The sequence below is a fragment of the Ylistrum balloti genome, unplaced genomic scaffold (genome assembly GCF_031769215.1).
Source record: "Ylistrum balloti isolate Yb309-2 unplaced genomic scaffold, AGI_CSIRO_Ybal_v1 Utg370662, whole genome shotgun sequence".
In the NCBI taxonomy this organism is placed as follows: domain Eukaryota; kingdom Metazoa; phylum Mollusca; class Bivalvia; order Pectinida; family Pectinidae; genus Ylistrum; species Ylistrum balloti.
In genome coordinates this window covers 1,408,559-1,424,070 of record NW_026782401.1, presented here as the reverse complement: position 1 = coordinate 1,424,070, position 15,512 = coordinate 1,408,559, and positions in this window count along the sequence as shown.

The window sequence follows — 15,512 nt, the reverse complement described above, 5'->3', positions numbered from 1 at the left end:
AGAAGTCAGTAAGGATTTTATAACCCTCCGAAAAATATATCAACCGAGGATTTCAGGTTTTCATATATCCATCAATCGATTGAAAAAAAATGTTACAGTCATATATTATTAAGAAAAAAATTGAACTTCTGTAGTGATAATTCGCTGTTTGGAGGGTATGTGGTATTAAGACTTCCATTCAGGATTTTAAAAAAATCATCGGATGGTCATAAATTGAACCTCTTCCATCCTCACTTGCCGATGCAGTTTCCTTTCAGCTACGTCTCCTTCGCAATCCCTGATTATCTTGTTGCAAAAGAACTAACATGAACAGCCATTTTGTCTACAACTGGACGTTACTGCCTCTCTACATGTATAGTTAAAGAGAGTTGGGGCAGATCTTTTGGAACGTCACAGAATAAGATTTTATTTAATCGTTTTATGTCGTAAATATTATTTCAAACTTCATGAAAAAAACTGAATGACAGGTAATAACAGGATATTAAAGACATTATTGGATTGTAAGGTAGTTGTTCTATATATTTAGATATTCTAAAACCACGAAATATCTTGTTTTGACACTTTCACAACAAAAATCCTTGAATGGTACTTTTTAAACAGGAAGTATGTGCTACATCGCAACATGGTAACATGTTAGGCTTTATATAAAATGATGTCCCAATTACCAGACTATACATGGTAATACGGTTAATGAATAAAAAGACGAGATAACAATGGTGTTATTAATTAAGCTGTCCACTTATCCGACCAAGGGGTTATAACAGATAGTAGTAACAAGACATCTTATATCACTGACATACGGAACGCCACAGGAAAAACAAATTTAATTAACTGAGTAAAATTTTTTATGATGAACCAAGTTTGGATACCACAGGTCTATCTCATACGGGAGAGATTAAAACTTTCCAATATTCTATGGAATTCATCCTTTTTACAAGGATACCACAGATTTTTTCTACCTACGGCACAGGACGCGTGTCAGCTTCCAGCGATGGCCGTAAATAATGTCACCGTTTGTGAGTCCGACATTAGACATGCCCCGAGCTAACCAACGTACGAAGGGTTAGAGATTGGTTAGCTTGTTGTGACTCTAAAAAATCATTTAACGAGCTTTATTTCTTAATCGCCTTAAAGATGTATTTATTGGTGGGATATTAAAATTGCACCTTTTGTATAAGTTAATGTAAATATATCTGACAAGGGAATACAAAGGGTTAGATACAAACATGCAACAACTTGTAAAGGGCAGGTAAACAAACAAGGCGGTATCGATTAACAAGGCAAAGAAGGCCACGTGCTAGTTCATCAGGTAAATTAATTAGGGAGCATGTTGGACAGGTCATTTTGGGCATTACACACCCAGAGTTAAGGAGTATATGTAGTTTAACATTGCATACATACTACAGAGTTAATGTGACACAGTACGATAGTTTATAACTGGTGGCCATTCAGCAACGGACAGTCAAAAGAAAAGAAACGTAAAGAGGGTGAGATACCGAAAATAGGGATATCATACGACCTCCTCCAGATTAATTATTTCTCCTGTTATTATCTTTACGTGCCTGTTTTATTTTTATTTTTAATTCTGTTTTATGATACAAACTGTAAAATCCTAAATAGGATGCAACCGTATACCATGGCTATCGGTATGTGAAACATTACATAACTTCATGTATACCACAAGGCGGTGGGAGTGCACTCCATTAATAGGGTCAATCTAACCAGCACTTTATATGTTGGACACTGTACACTTCTCGACCGTTATTTCCGCGTGAATCTTGTAATTTAGTTTGGAAATAACATTTTCGATTCTGACAGCACCTACCGTCTAAATGTGATTAGCTTAAGTCTACATGTACTTCATCCTCGACTAGTCTACATGTTTACTTACATCCTGTTAAAAGCTAAACATCATGTGGAGGATAACAAAACATTAAATTCCCCCATGTCAGAATGAAAATTATTCAGTTTTGAAAGCGGGTTGTTGTTTTGGAACTTAAAAGTTATTCATACATAGGATTTGTAATTGTGTAATGATGACTTTTTTGTTCGTACATGTAATTGACACATTAAAGCCTCCATCACAGGGGCGAACTCTCAACTAAATGCCACAAAATGAGGCAGTGTGAAGGGAGGTATAATACAAAAAACGATATTTAGCAAAAACATTTAGTCGCGGCTTACGATCATGCAACGGTAGGGATGACGACGAATTAGCTTATAAGAGTTTCTGTTAATTCCTGTTTCGGAGTAACGAGTTTTCAGATTAATGCGGACTTTTTTTTTACTGATTTGACCTTCGAACTTTTAGGCCATCAGTTTTCAGATCAATGGATTCTGGGATTATTTTGGCGTTTAATTATCTAGTAGTCACGGTTCAACCCAATATAAGTAAAGTAGTCTTTTAGAAAATGGCCCTGATCTAACGGTTTATACACAATTTTGCTTCAAGAAACTATTTTCAATAAAATATACAAAAATTCACAACACTTATCATCATGAAAATTCGTTTATATTTACTTGTATTTCAACATGGTGCAATCCTTTGTTTGCGCTGTCTATTGTCATATACCTTGTCACCTGTCATGTTTTGTGATCACGTAGAAAAAAACCCAGAAAACAACAGGATTTTCATTTCTGCCTGAAATGTTAGTTGTTGATCGGTCACGTCCGGTTCAGAGTTTTAATGACAGAAAGCCAGATGAATCCGGTATGTAAGAATATTGCTGTGTGTGTGGTTTTCTTGAGGGAGGGGGGGGGGGGGGGACAGGATTCTATTGTCGGCGTTAGAGGTCAAGCGTGATATGTCTGACGTATCTTGTCACGTGATTAGGGTCTGTGGTCAGTATACGTATACGGTGTAAACAGTGGATATTGTATTCTAACGAATTATACTTACAGGAGATATCTCGAATATATCAAACAAGTTAACTGACTTCTTCATTTGTTATCTTTGTTTCCTTTTTCTTTTTTTGACGGTTTAAACAAAAAAAACTACAAATTATACAAATTCATAACAAGAGCAAACAGGACGTACAAGCGATTCCCCATTCCTAAGTGAAAGGTAAATTGCCAATAGATGAGACATATTCTCAATTAATGTTGATATAGATTTGTATGAGGGTTAACAATATCCAGTTTTAAATAGAATTTTCGTTGACACCTGTAAGCATCTCAGAATGTATCAGCAATTTTGCACTTTATTCTCAATATTTCACAAAGGAAAATTTAAAAGACAATACTTCAGTTAGCCTAACGTTAACATCAAACTAATTTGATATAATATTCTAGAAAGTGTGTCTTTTACTTCAGATTAGTTGGTTGCGTGACAATCGAGAAAGTTGGAAAGTGGAAAAACGAACACAAAAAAAAATGTATTGCCCTTTCAGGTATGGCGTAAGAATTATATTTCTGCAACTACAAGTGATTAAACTTAGGATCTTTATATCTATATCTTATATACTTATACAAATGATAGAAAAAATAATGTTTCTTTATAGCTATGTTTTTATGTGTCTAAAGAGGTTTCTTCTTCCTAATGTCTCCTTTGACATTGGGTCACTGCGGGAGAGGCTTTGGCCGAGACATACCAGAGTGATACAGGAGTCTATAAAATGGTAGGTACTACACAGGTCTTTCAATTCAGCATGATTGAAATGTCACATTTGGTTCACCTGTTGTCAGTATAACGTGACCAGGTACTCCGATGGCAGCCTTCAGCATCATACCTCAGTGTGGTAGCACTTTGAAATTCTCTTCAGTTCCGCACTGTCACAAGGAGGCTACACGGTCATACTGCAACCTTCAAAGAACACAACCTCTCAACATATGCACTCACCTCGCATACATCGAGTGACTGCTCTTAAATGACCATGGCTGTTGATACATGTAAGACGTTAACTTCCAAACCAAACCAAACTGATAAGCAGGACAATGATTTATCAAAATAACTTCATGAAAATTTACAAAATAGACCAATCAATTGAATATTCACAGTTACCGTTACAATATAGAGCTATCGAAGAAAATAAAAAATAATGAAGAAAGAAGTAGACAGTTGACAACACATTTGTCATAAGAGTGGAAACCTTATTTTGGAACCACAAGACAACCTGTTGTTTTGCATTTTATTCTTAACAACAGAGAAAATGAAGTGGGTCGTTTATTTGCTGCACGTCCAATTAATAGCCAACAGCTGAAGTTCCCGGAAAAGAGTTTGACCTGCGGCCAGTAACTGGCTACTTCTCCACGTAGGTCTCGACCCTGCGATCCAGTGTTGAAGGGTTGGTTATAAAGACAATAAGGCGCTTAAACCATTCGGCCATCGAGGCCCCTTGAAGAGAACCGCTGTACATAGGTAGGTATACAACAATCACAAAAACGAAAAATAAAGACAAAGACTTCTGAAGAAATGCTAGGTGGAGAATAATGTCGGGTGTTATAGAAGGGCAGTCGTCATTGACAAGTACCGCATAGTAAACCCTGATCGATTCAAGTAAGTAATGTTTCCAAATAAGAACAAAGTGAACAACAATTGGGAAACATTAGACATACTAATGAGCACCAAATACGCCCAGCTTCATACCGTACGAAGAAATCGAACATTTCTCAACGACTAATAAACCTCACCCATACATTTATCTACTTGCATCTTTCGAAACATTTTGTTGTGAGTTTGTCGGTAGCCAAAATCTTGATATTGGGAACAGGTTCTAGGATATTGAATCTACTGCGCCATATTAACATCATAGGTTGAGAGTGGAGGGTTGTTGCCATCAAGAAGTGGAAAATTCATAAGGAAACTGAAATCATCATACTTGTCATACAACTTGGCAAATTCTGTTCATGTTGGTTTCACTGTAGAAAAAGAAAACGGATGCAGAGTTTGCCGTGACCTGGATTAACGTTCGTTTCTATTAGTGATAAATAACAAGCTCCTTATTCCTTATTCCAAAATATGTATCCTCATACTAGGGAATCTGATAAAAAGCAAATGGCTGAAGCATTCCTTCATCATTCGTTGATTCCAATATCAAGACAAATAACAAAAGGAAACTACCGATGTGTCAACACTATCTGTATAAAGTACAAAGCCTATAACACGAGAAGGAAAAATAAACAAATGAGAGATTGTCACGGAAACCAATTGCATTCCACAAAATATTGTGCTATCTTTCTGCTTTACTATTTACAATAATTGAAACCCAGCAAGTTTTAAGATTTACTAGTACGTCATCAAAACAATATATGGAAAGCGGTTACAAACAAAATATCAACTTTAAAATAACTCGTCATATTTTACTTTCCAATGTCTCATTACATTTGCTCTTTCAAATGAATGTTTCTATCTTTTTAATACCTGTATGATATGTAGATAAGAATGAAAATAAAATGTAAATTCTTAATAATCGTATCAATGATGGAAAGGCTTTGACTTGCAATGAAACATCAACCTCATTGACCCAGAAATGCTTATATTTCCATTGATAAATATCAACTGAAGAGTTGGTGGAATATCTTTCCGGTGAAGGTACCTACAGTAGTACATATAAACTTTCTCCGTCTAGTGGTTATTATTCACAACTGTCCTTTTGTATACCATAAAACGTTCATGAATACAGTGCAAGGTAATCCGCATATAAAGCCTACAGCTCGCACTTTGTCTAGTACATCTCAATTAGATACTGACATTTTCTTCGATCGATTTTGATTTTCTTCTTTCTGCAACTAAGTTTCAACATAAGGCGCTTAGCATCACTGAAGAGTTTTGAAAGGACAACACAGCAGTATGATGCAGTTTATTCCATGTTTCGGCATCACTTTTTCTTATTCTAAATTGGTATTGAATGGCGTTATTCACCTGGATGTCTTTTGTACAATCTTCTTCACTATTTCATGAAATATGTATAATGCTATACTTTAAAATGTCGTACTGACATCGTGTCCCAATATTCCTTGCAATTATATGTGTATTACAGCATCCACTTCCAAAAATTTCAAAATAATTATGCAATAAAGATTGCAATTTTTCATATTTTAAATAAAAGTGTCTAGAGTGCCTTTTATGAATATTGGGGGCGAGGAATAGTGGCATGGTTCAGAATATAAAACACATGTGATTGATATTCTTAAATTATCAGATATATGAATATAACGAAATTTACTGCATTATTGCGTTAGTGTATAACCCCATCTAGTAGTTGACATCTCTTTCGATCACTTAAGTCTTGCTTCTGTCGCTTCCTAGATTTAACATTTAGATCAATGACATTACTTGTGTGTTCTAGAAGGATGGAACAGCTGTATGATGAAGTTTAGTAAATTATTTGACTGTGGTATATCTTATCTAAATTTGTATCAAATGACACTTTTCACCTGTTTGTCTTTTGAAGCTTCCGCTAAGGTTATTTAACGTTTCAAGCAAACGCATTAGATTTTTTTTTCTATCTCGTTTCATTTCGTCTTTTGTAATCCGTTAAATTCTCGTAAATAGTGTTTATGCTGCGAAATCAAGCGCAAGAAATATGAATTGCACAAGACATTCTTGTCGCCGATGTATATACTATCTTTAGTAAATTGACAACTGTAATGCTATACTTTGCTAAAGGGACTGTGTGCTTGACCCGAGGATGTAAGTCCCGTTATTTCTGTCACAGGTTAAAGGAAAGCCTATGAAAAACTACACCGGACAAATTCCTGGAGCTATGTCGCTAAACATACCTGTCACCTCCCCCCGGATTAGTAAACAAATATCGTACGATGTGTTTGTATTCTCTTCTGAAAGCGGTGGATCTTCGAATAGAAACAGGTAAAGAAGACAGATAATAATTGTAGAATAAAACATTTGATTTCAAAACCACATTTAAAGTGCTGTATATATTGTCAATGATGCCCAAGCCGATATGTGTATTTATATGATTCTTTTATATTAGAAATTCGTATAATGATATCCTGTAGATATAGTAACACTTTATACTATGTTACATACAAAAAGGTGTGGCGTCTTCTATGTATTGCTTCTATCAACACAGGGGCAAACGTCATGTGATATTGACGTTGGTCATGTCCGGCATACAGGTGTCCTGTCATACTACTGTTACTTTTAATGCGTAATGAATTTGCCTTTCACAGTCTTTTTCAACATGGGATCATGGACGGCATTAGAAAAGAGTGTGTTCATTTAACCCTAAAGCGAGGTTAAAACAGATTCTCATATTAATTTGAAGTACTGACTTTTCTTATAAAAGAAAGTTAATCGTTGAATTTTGAATGTTACTTTTATTGAATTTATTCCTGTCAGGTTCACAATCAGATGACCGCGACAGAGGTGAAGAACGTGTTGTCTGTCGGTCAGCGATATATCTTTATTGACACAATGTGGTAACCTACAATTCTTTTACGATGAAATGGACCATAGGTCGCGTAGATCATTTGAAGGGACAATTGTACATCAATGAAATGTGTCTCGGAGTTTAATCACTAATGATATGATAACGATGGGAGAGAGTAAGTTCATTGTGGTAAGTAGAATAGACATAGAAAATATCCTCTAGAAATAATCTATATTTTCAAAACCAGATGAATATAGTGAATATTTCAATTGCTACTTCATAAAAATCAGAATTATTGAAAGAAAAAAAAAAAACCTTTATATCAGAAAAATAACACATCTTTTATGGTTCATCGCAATTGTTCCCGGATATTTTACTGGTCAAAATTAAGCTTCAGGCAAATTTGCTGCAAATGACAGGCTTTGATGAGGACTGAATACTAACTGGAACACGTGTTATTCAGCCACATAATGCTGTGTCAACCCACCAGAAAAAAGGGGCTTTCAATTTTGTATTCAACGCAAGACTTATCATGCATTGTTTTGCGGTCATAATTTACATATTTTGGCCTACGGATGTATGCTAGCGTGACCAGCTGGTGTACCTCAAAACGCTCTCACCAGTTGCGGAGAGCGACAGCTTGGTGTCAGTTACGGATCTGCAACACGTGTGCGTATAGCTTACGTCGCAGCTTCTAAAACGTTTCTAGCGTGGTTCCTAACCATCATTGTGTAAACATGCTAAATCGTAAAAAACACAGCCCAGTAATATTGCAATTTAGATACATCAAAAATCGTTTGTTGTCATATCCGGTTTTGTTTAAATACGAATGTTTGCCATGGTCTATGAATGTAGTTTTATTCTCTGCCATTTACATAGTAATTTAAAATTTAATAACATATAATAGAGAATGCATACATTGTAAATGACTGAATAAAAGTCTCACACGCGACCATAATAAAGTACCTTTCAACGCAAACTTGCAATTAGACACAGTGATCCCAGAGGCTTTGGGTTGATAGCTGACGTCAATAAGTATGAAATATAGATGGATAGGTCCACTTTCACTGTGATTCGATCAATTGCTGTTTCAAAACAAAATTAAAAGTAATGATTCTTCTTCGAAAATGTTTCCCGTTGATTTCCACGAAAAAAGTTAATTTTCATTCTAAAATGTATGTGCATAGCTATACTTCAAACTGAAATATGCAGAATTATGGTTAAATATATTCATCGCGGAAACCGACTGCTGATCCCTTCGAGAGAATTAAGGACATGAAAATCAAACATGTGTATAATTCCTAAACATTTTCTATTAATGTAAAACAACGTTGTTATGCTCTATGCAAGTTTTCGTTTGAATTTGAGCTCGTCACCATGTTGCACTATCAAGCATTCAAGCGTTTTATAGACTCAGCAGACGAACAGCATGTCAAAGAACCCTTAACCTGATGTACCTGTTGGATTGTATACCGTAATTAGCACCGAGATAATGACTCGTCATTAACGAGTATATTTACAGTGCCCAGACGGTCTATTTAAAGCTCGAGTTATCACATCGCCTCGCTTGTGAAATACCAGCCAACTACGGCCGCACGTAGCAGAAACGATAGTGATAGACACGATTTTCGGTTTTGCGGACATGGGATAAAATGTTCCAGAAAACAATATATAAAGGGCTGTTTCATCATCATCTGTCTATTGACTAGTGATCGATATCGATTAGCCATATAAAGAGCTCCAAAACCCTGGTTATATTTTCCTTATATGTATAGTTTTGGTTTACTGCAATGAGTTTTAGATCAACGAAATATGCCACGCAAATGAAACGACATTACTGCTACATTAATTATACTCGCCCTGTCCTCTAAAATAGAAATATATCAAAGTCATGGCGTTCTTTAAACGGCAATATTTCTCTCTATATATTTTGAATTGTCATATATATGTATATATTATTACATTATCGTTTTTAAATCATATTATTGCTAATCAAATTTTACCCTTCACGTTCACATTTTTTTCCATTTTTACAAAACATTAGCATGATATTTACATGAATATTTCTTTTACTGAAGAAAATGAAAAATTTTGAAATCGACTTTCTTAATATAATTCATTATGCAACATCATGTCAAAACGTGATTTAAATGTCGAGGCGGACATCCTTAATAATGATATTTTACAAGCGTCGGATTGTGAACTAATTTAACGTTAAACATGATTATGCAATCAAGAGGTTGCTAATTATAATTGTCTTTGAGATATTAAAGTGACGGAAACAGTAATTTGAACATACAATTCACGAAATTTGACCATTTCAAATGCATTTGCCGCAGGCATACAGAATGTCTTTCACCAATTGTATTAAAATGCCAACAAAATATGCATCATTACGATGCAGGTTATAGTAGCATTGACTTTGTAGATTGCTCATTTATGAATATGTAGTAAAGATTTTTAAAATGGAGTATTTTTCCATATCCTTACTTATGATTTTTATCATCATTGCAGAAAGCCGTGTTTTATGTCATATCTTTCAATTAAAAAGACATTGACAAGTTCCAACATTTTCTTGCGTTTTTGAAAATGGTAATCAAGGCATGGCAATATATTCAGCTATTATTTTCAAATAGTTGTTTCTAAAGCTTGATTGTCTAATAACTATGACACATTTTGCTAAATCACGATGAACATACAAGTCAAGGTTAAAAGTGTGTTCTAGGAAACACGGTGAAAGCGAAGTCAGTATGTTGACTACAGCATGGTGAATATGCTTATAAACAACCCGTTTTCATTATCCGAATGGTTTTCAACAACTTTAGCAGAGTATTACACTTACCTTAGAGGTCATTGGAAGAGTCTATACAATTTAAGTATCAGAGTGGCTTTGACAAAGGAATGTTTCTAAAAAGAGATTATTTTCTAGGGGCGAAGGAAACACTCCAGGGTCGTATAGACAGTGGTATGATTTATTCATTACAGTATTCATCTAGGTGTATGAAATATATGCAACAATAATAAGATATCGTGACGTCATACAAATACATTATGCATGAATATGTACATTAAATGATTTTACTAGAATCTATTCTTGATGCGAAATAGAAAAATCTTCATTATAGAATGTTATGAAAATACTGACATAATAATAAATTGATATCCTAATGCGTGCTTTCTAAACTCATTCACAAATTATCATTTGTACTCACATTACGTAAAAAACGAACATTACGAATTTGTTTTCTCGTTATAGCAAACGTGTGTTGATCATCCGTCCAGCTTAATCGTCTCCTGAAATCTGTGGTTCAACGAAATATGTGAATGGATATGTGCGATTTTTAATTAAAAGTTCATTTACATTTTTATGCATAGTTAGACATATATAGTAAAGAGGTAAACAAGAAGCATTTTTTTTCACATACTGTGCAGCATTTTTAAAATGTATATTGTTTCCTGAAAACTTTATCACTTTGTACATTACAATATTGTCTTTTTGCAGAAGACATTTCTGCGAAAGGGAGGGTTGATTATGCATTGTTGTCAATACTGTTTTCTTTTCTTTTACAATATCCTCAAACGAAGAATGCAATATCTAAATCATTTTCAAAGAGAGTCAAAGGGAAGTTTTGAAATGAACAGTCGTCTAAGAGTTACGTGCGGCATCTTATTTTTCAATAAACTGTTCATTGTTGCTTAACTTGCTTCAATTATTCCTTATCAGTAACAAAGTTAGTACAATCAGGCGGAAATGAGACAGGAAAGTTGCTGACCAAAGAGACGATATCATGTGTGTTTGGATTAATGTCGTAAGGTGACAAACCAGCAAGTAACCGTAAAATGTTTGGGTTAGGAAATTGTTTTGGCATATAACCTGACAAGAAACCAAATTGGTCGTAACCTAAATAGTGGCTTGGCACACCTATGAGATACAAAAATGTAAGAGAGTTCAGGAAAATGTTTAGGACGTAAATGAATAACAGCAATCTTGTTAGTTCAAGAGAGCGTTTTGGTACATCACCTAGTAATTTGAAAATGTAGGATTCAAAAAGTATTTTAAAATGCATTTTGGCACTATTTCGAGTACGCATTTAGGGTCCAGATAGCTTGGAAGCTCACCGACATGTAGTGGAAATATATAGGTGACAGACAAACACTTTATAGCATCGTTGTTTCTAAAGAAATCAGACTAATGACATTGACAAAGGATACGAAAAGATGATATTAGCACCAAACGTATATGTCAGGGCATAATTTGCCAACTGTTCGTTCATGGTGATTTTTTCATTAATGGATGCCATAACATAACATGATAGACATAATCAATAAACATTAAAAACATTTCCAACATGGCAACACTATCATAATCCAAAACTCAAATTCCATAAGACTAGAGCAAAATATGAACAAACGAAAAAATAACACAGAGACTCCCAAGAAGTACAAGGATGACACGACCATGTGTTCCGGTAGAGTCTTTTGCTTCATTGACGACACGCGCAATGTAAATCTTGGAAAATCTACGTCACTTTACCAAATGACACACGATATCAATAAACGGAACCAATAGGTGTACTAACGGGCATCAAACACGTACAACTAATTTTTCCAGGAATCCCCGAGTAAATCGGTTTTGGTAACATTTGGCACTAGTTTTATTGAATTTTAGTTTGGACTATGATTCTATCAACATTATGTCATTTTCTGTGTTGCTTTTAGTACTTGGTAATAGTTCACAATAATAAATTAAGTAATATCGAAGTGAAGAAATTATTGATTGGATATTAACCGTTAATGACCAGGTTCACGATGGTAATATCGGTATCATATTTGAATTCTCGGGATCATTTTGCGTTCACATCAGCTTTATTTTATGTGCTGTTAACGATTTCTGTAAAGACCAACGGTATCGGAAACAAAATTATAAGTTACAGGCTTGTTGGTAAAACGCTACAATCACAATAAAGTCTTTAACGATTTACAATAGATACTGGAATAATTTCGCCCTAGGTTATTTTCAACCTTGTGCATAGATTTTCCTTATGTTCTTTATTTTGCACTCTGGGGATGATATAAACCCGTTTTAAATTGAAACAAACATTCTCTCCTTTCTTCAATTCGCCTTCCCTGTTCATGGGCGAAAATTTCCCAGTTGCCGTATAAAAGGTATCATGTTTATCGCTAACATGAGAATGAAGTTGACTATATGTTTATCACTACTTTCATAGGGTTCAAAAGATGCAGGTTGATGAAAATTATGGAGATGTTTTATGGTCGACATAGTGACTTCGTTGAGAAATATTCTATTTCGTTGCATGATATGGGGCTGGACATGTTTGATGCTCCTTGTTGTATACCCTTTTCTCATTTGAGAATGGGGCAAAACCTATTGACTGACCAAGGTTTACATGGCGGATATCGTCGATGAAATAGAAGACGTCTACTCCTCCAGACGACCTGGTTGTATTCTCGTTGCACTTTTTCAGGAGTCTCGAGTAAATATTTCTTTTCTTCATGTTTGGCCCTGGTTTTATGGAATTGAAATTCGGATTATGATTATGTTGCCATCTTGGAATTTTCTTGATGATTTTTACAGGTCACATGTAGACAGGGATATGGACCAAACTGGCAAAGGTTGAAATATTATCGTAAAATTAAATCAAAGTACATTTCATTTTGGTTAGCATTTCGTTGTCAATACATCACAGGAACCCTGTAACAATCGACAATAGCAGAGGTATAAAAAGGATGAATTGAAAATACGTTTGTTCCAACACGTGTTTTAAACTGCAGCGGACCACCTGGTGAGAAGGAAATTTGGGAATTAGCTGTTTATTTAAAAATAAGATTAAAGTGCGTATTAACAACAAAATAAAATAAACAAGATTTCCTCTTTAAATATTTGTATACTTTTGTGTATATAAACATACAAAATAACATTTTCATCAAAGTTTGACATCCCGTCATTGTTTATGATGAGTGTGTGGTTCCAGGGATTCGCTGTCTGGTGACAGTAGTTAGCGTCTTGACAAGTTTACAACTCGGTCATCACTAAATGCCTAAGGCGATTCTATAATTCAGAGGAGACGTACGTCTAGAGCATAAGTCCGGAAGCACGTGGCACCTGTGTCATGAAGACAAAATCAAGAATATATGTTGGTGATAAACATGTCTAAAAAGGAAAGTTTTATGAAATGATGAGTTTAACAACGGACCACAAAATCGACTACCATAAATGGGCGATAACCTTGACCATCCATTGGAAGTGAACTTTGAACCCAAATACTGGACAAAATCGCATTCAAGCATCTCACTGTCAGTTTTGGCAATCATAACTTCAGTAAATATTCAACATGAGACGGAGGACTCCAGCATTCCATTCATATGAGTGTTACTGTGTCTTGTTTTATGAGACATATTCAAATATGTTTTAAATGACGTCATTATAGAACATGCCTTGATTAAACAAATAATTATTGTTTTCTTTCTCAGTTACATGTGTGCTTTCATTAAATGGTTTTATTGGATACAAGTACATTATATATATTTTGATAAATCTCTATTTGTATGTCACTGCGACGTTACAAAGTTATTTTGTGATCCAGATTTGGAACGTGATACTCAAGATAACTGACATATCGAGTAATGTCAAAGCAAAGTTTCTGTGTCGCTATCATTCATCCAGCACCTGACGTATTAGCTTTGATGAAAAAAGTATCTTGATTGTCAGAAATTGTTGATTACGATAGGTAAAAAATAGTATAGGTCTTCACTTGCCGATATCTTGAACTAATGATACATGCATATACAGACAAAGATATGAATCCAAGGCAGGTAATATCTAATGTTATATTCTTATGCTATTAATGTAATTGTACGTATACGTGGAATCAATCTTTATTCATCAATACGGCAGCCAAATTGAGAAATGTGAAGAGTCCAGTATGTATGTTAAGACGATTCCTTTTCTTTTATGCAGTTTAAGACATCAGTTTAATGAATATTTTCCAGTGCCAAATCATTAATATAAATCTAAATGTCATGTTATATATGATGTGTTGTTCGATAGTGTCTTTCATGTTGATTTGTATTTGAAGGTGTATGATTTCTAATGAATTTATCCAAATCTGGAAAGCTTAGGGGTCTCTCAGGAAATTATATTATTAAACATAACCGGAACATATTTTGAATTGGACTTGGCTTTTTATTCTTAATATTCTGTTTGTCAAGATTCACGATTCTGATGGAAGTAAATAACATGCAAATGCATTATTGCTAGGTTCAGTATGCAAAAGTTCATAATAGCATATGATGAATCTCATGCTTTGTATCAATGCACTGTAAAATTATATGTTTGTATGGAGCTCAATTTTCATGTTAAAAAATTTAGCGGACACTTGATTTCGTGGGTAATTCGTTAAGATTACCATGACAATTAGCGAAAATAATCCCCGCGCGAAAATTGCTGATATCACAGTAGCTTTTAATCTAGGATACCTAATTCCCTTTTTCTGTAGTGGTTGTCGTGTTTGCAAATGTATCATGTGTCATGAAAACAACCTGCCAAATATTTTGGTCGAAGGAGACACCACGAATTAAATGAATGACACTGAAAATTTCATTTCTATATTTCTCATATGTGAAATCAGATCCAGCATTGTATTTTTGTTTGGAATAAAAACTTATTATGGGGGAGTCATATCGGAAGTTTTCATGCAAATATCGTTAACATGAAAAAAGAAAATATTTGCAAGAAAAGTTCACCGCAGTCACAGATATCCGACACCATTGGTATGGTTTCACTTGCTGAACATTTAACTTTTTTCTTTTGATTTTGCTTTCAATTCCTGGCATTTACTTTCAGACGTAGTCTTTCAGAAACAATTTTAAAGGCACCTCTGAGTCTGTGCAATGCTATATAGCTTTCATAGTGTGAAAGGCAGCAAGGATTTTTTTCTGAAGATCAGCTTAATACATATTTTACAACAGCTTATCAACTAACACAAAACAGTCAATACTATCGCTCTAACGTTATAAGAAGTTTATGTTTTGATAGGGATTCTCTGTCTGTATGCTTTGTCCACTTGAACAAAAACCATTCAAGTACCAAAATAAAATTCGTTTCGGAAATACTAAGCTTACACACAGTTGATAACAAATACTAGGCCATTTAAGACATTT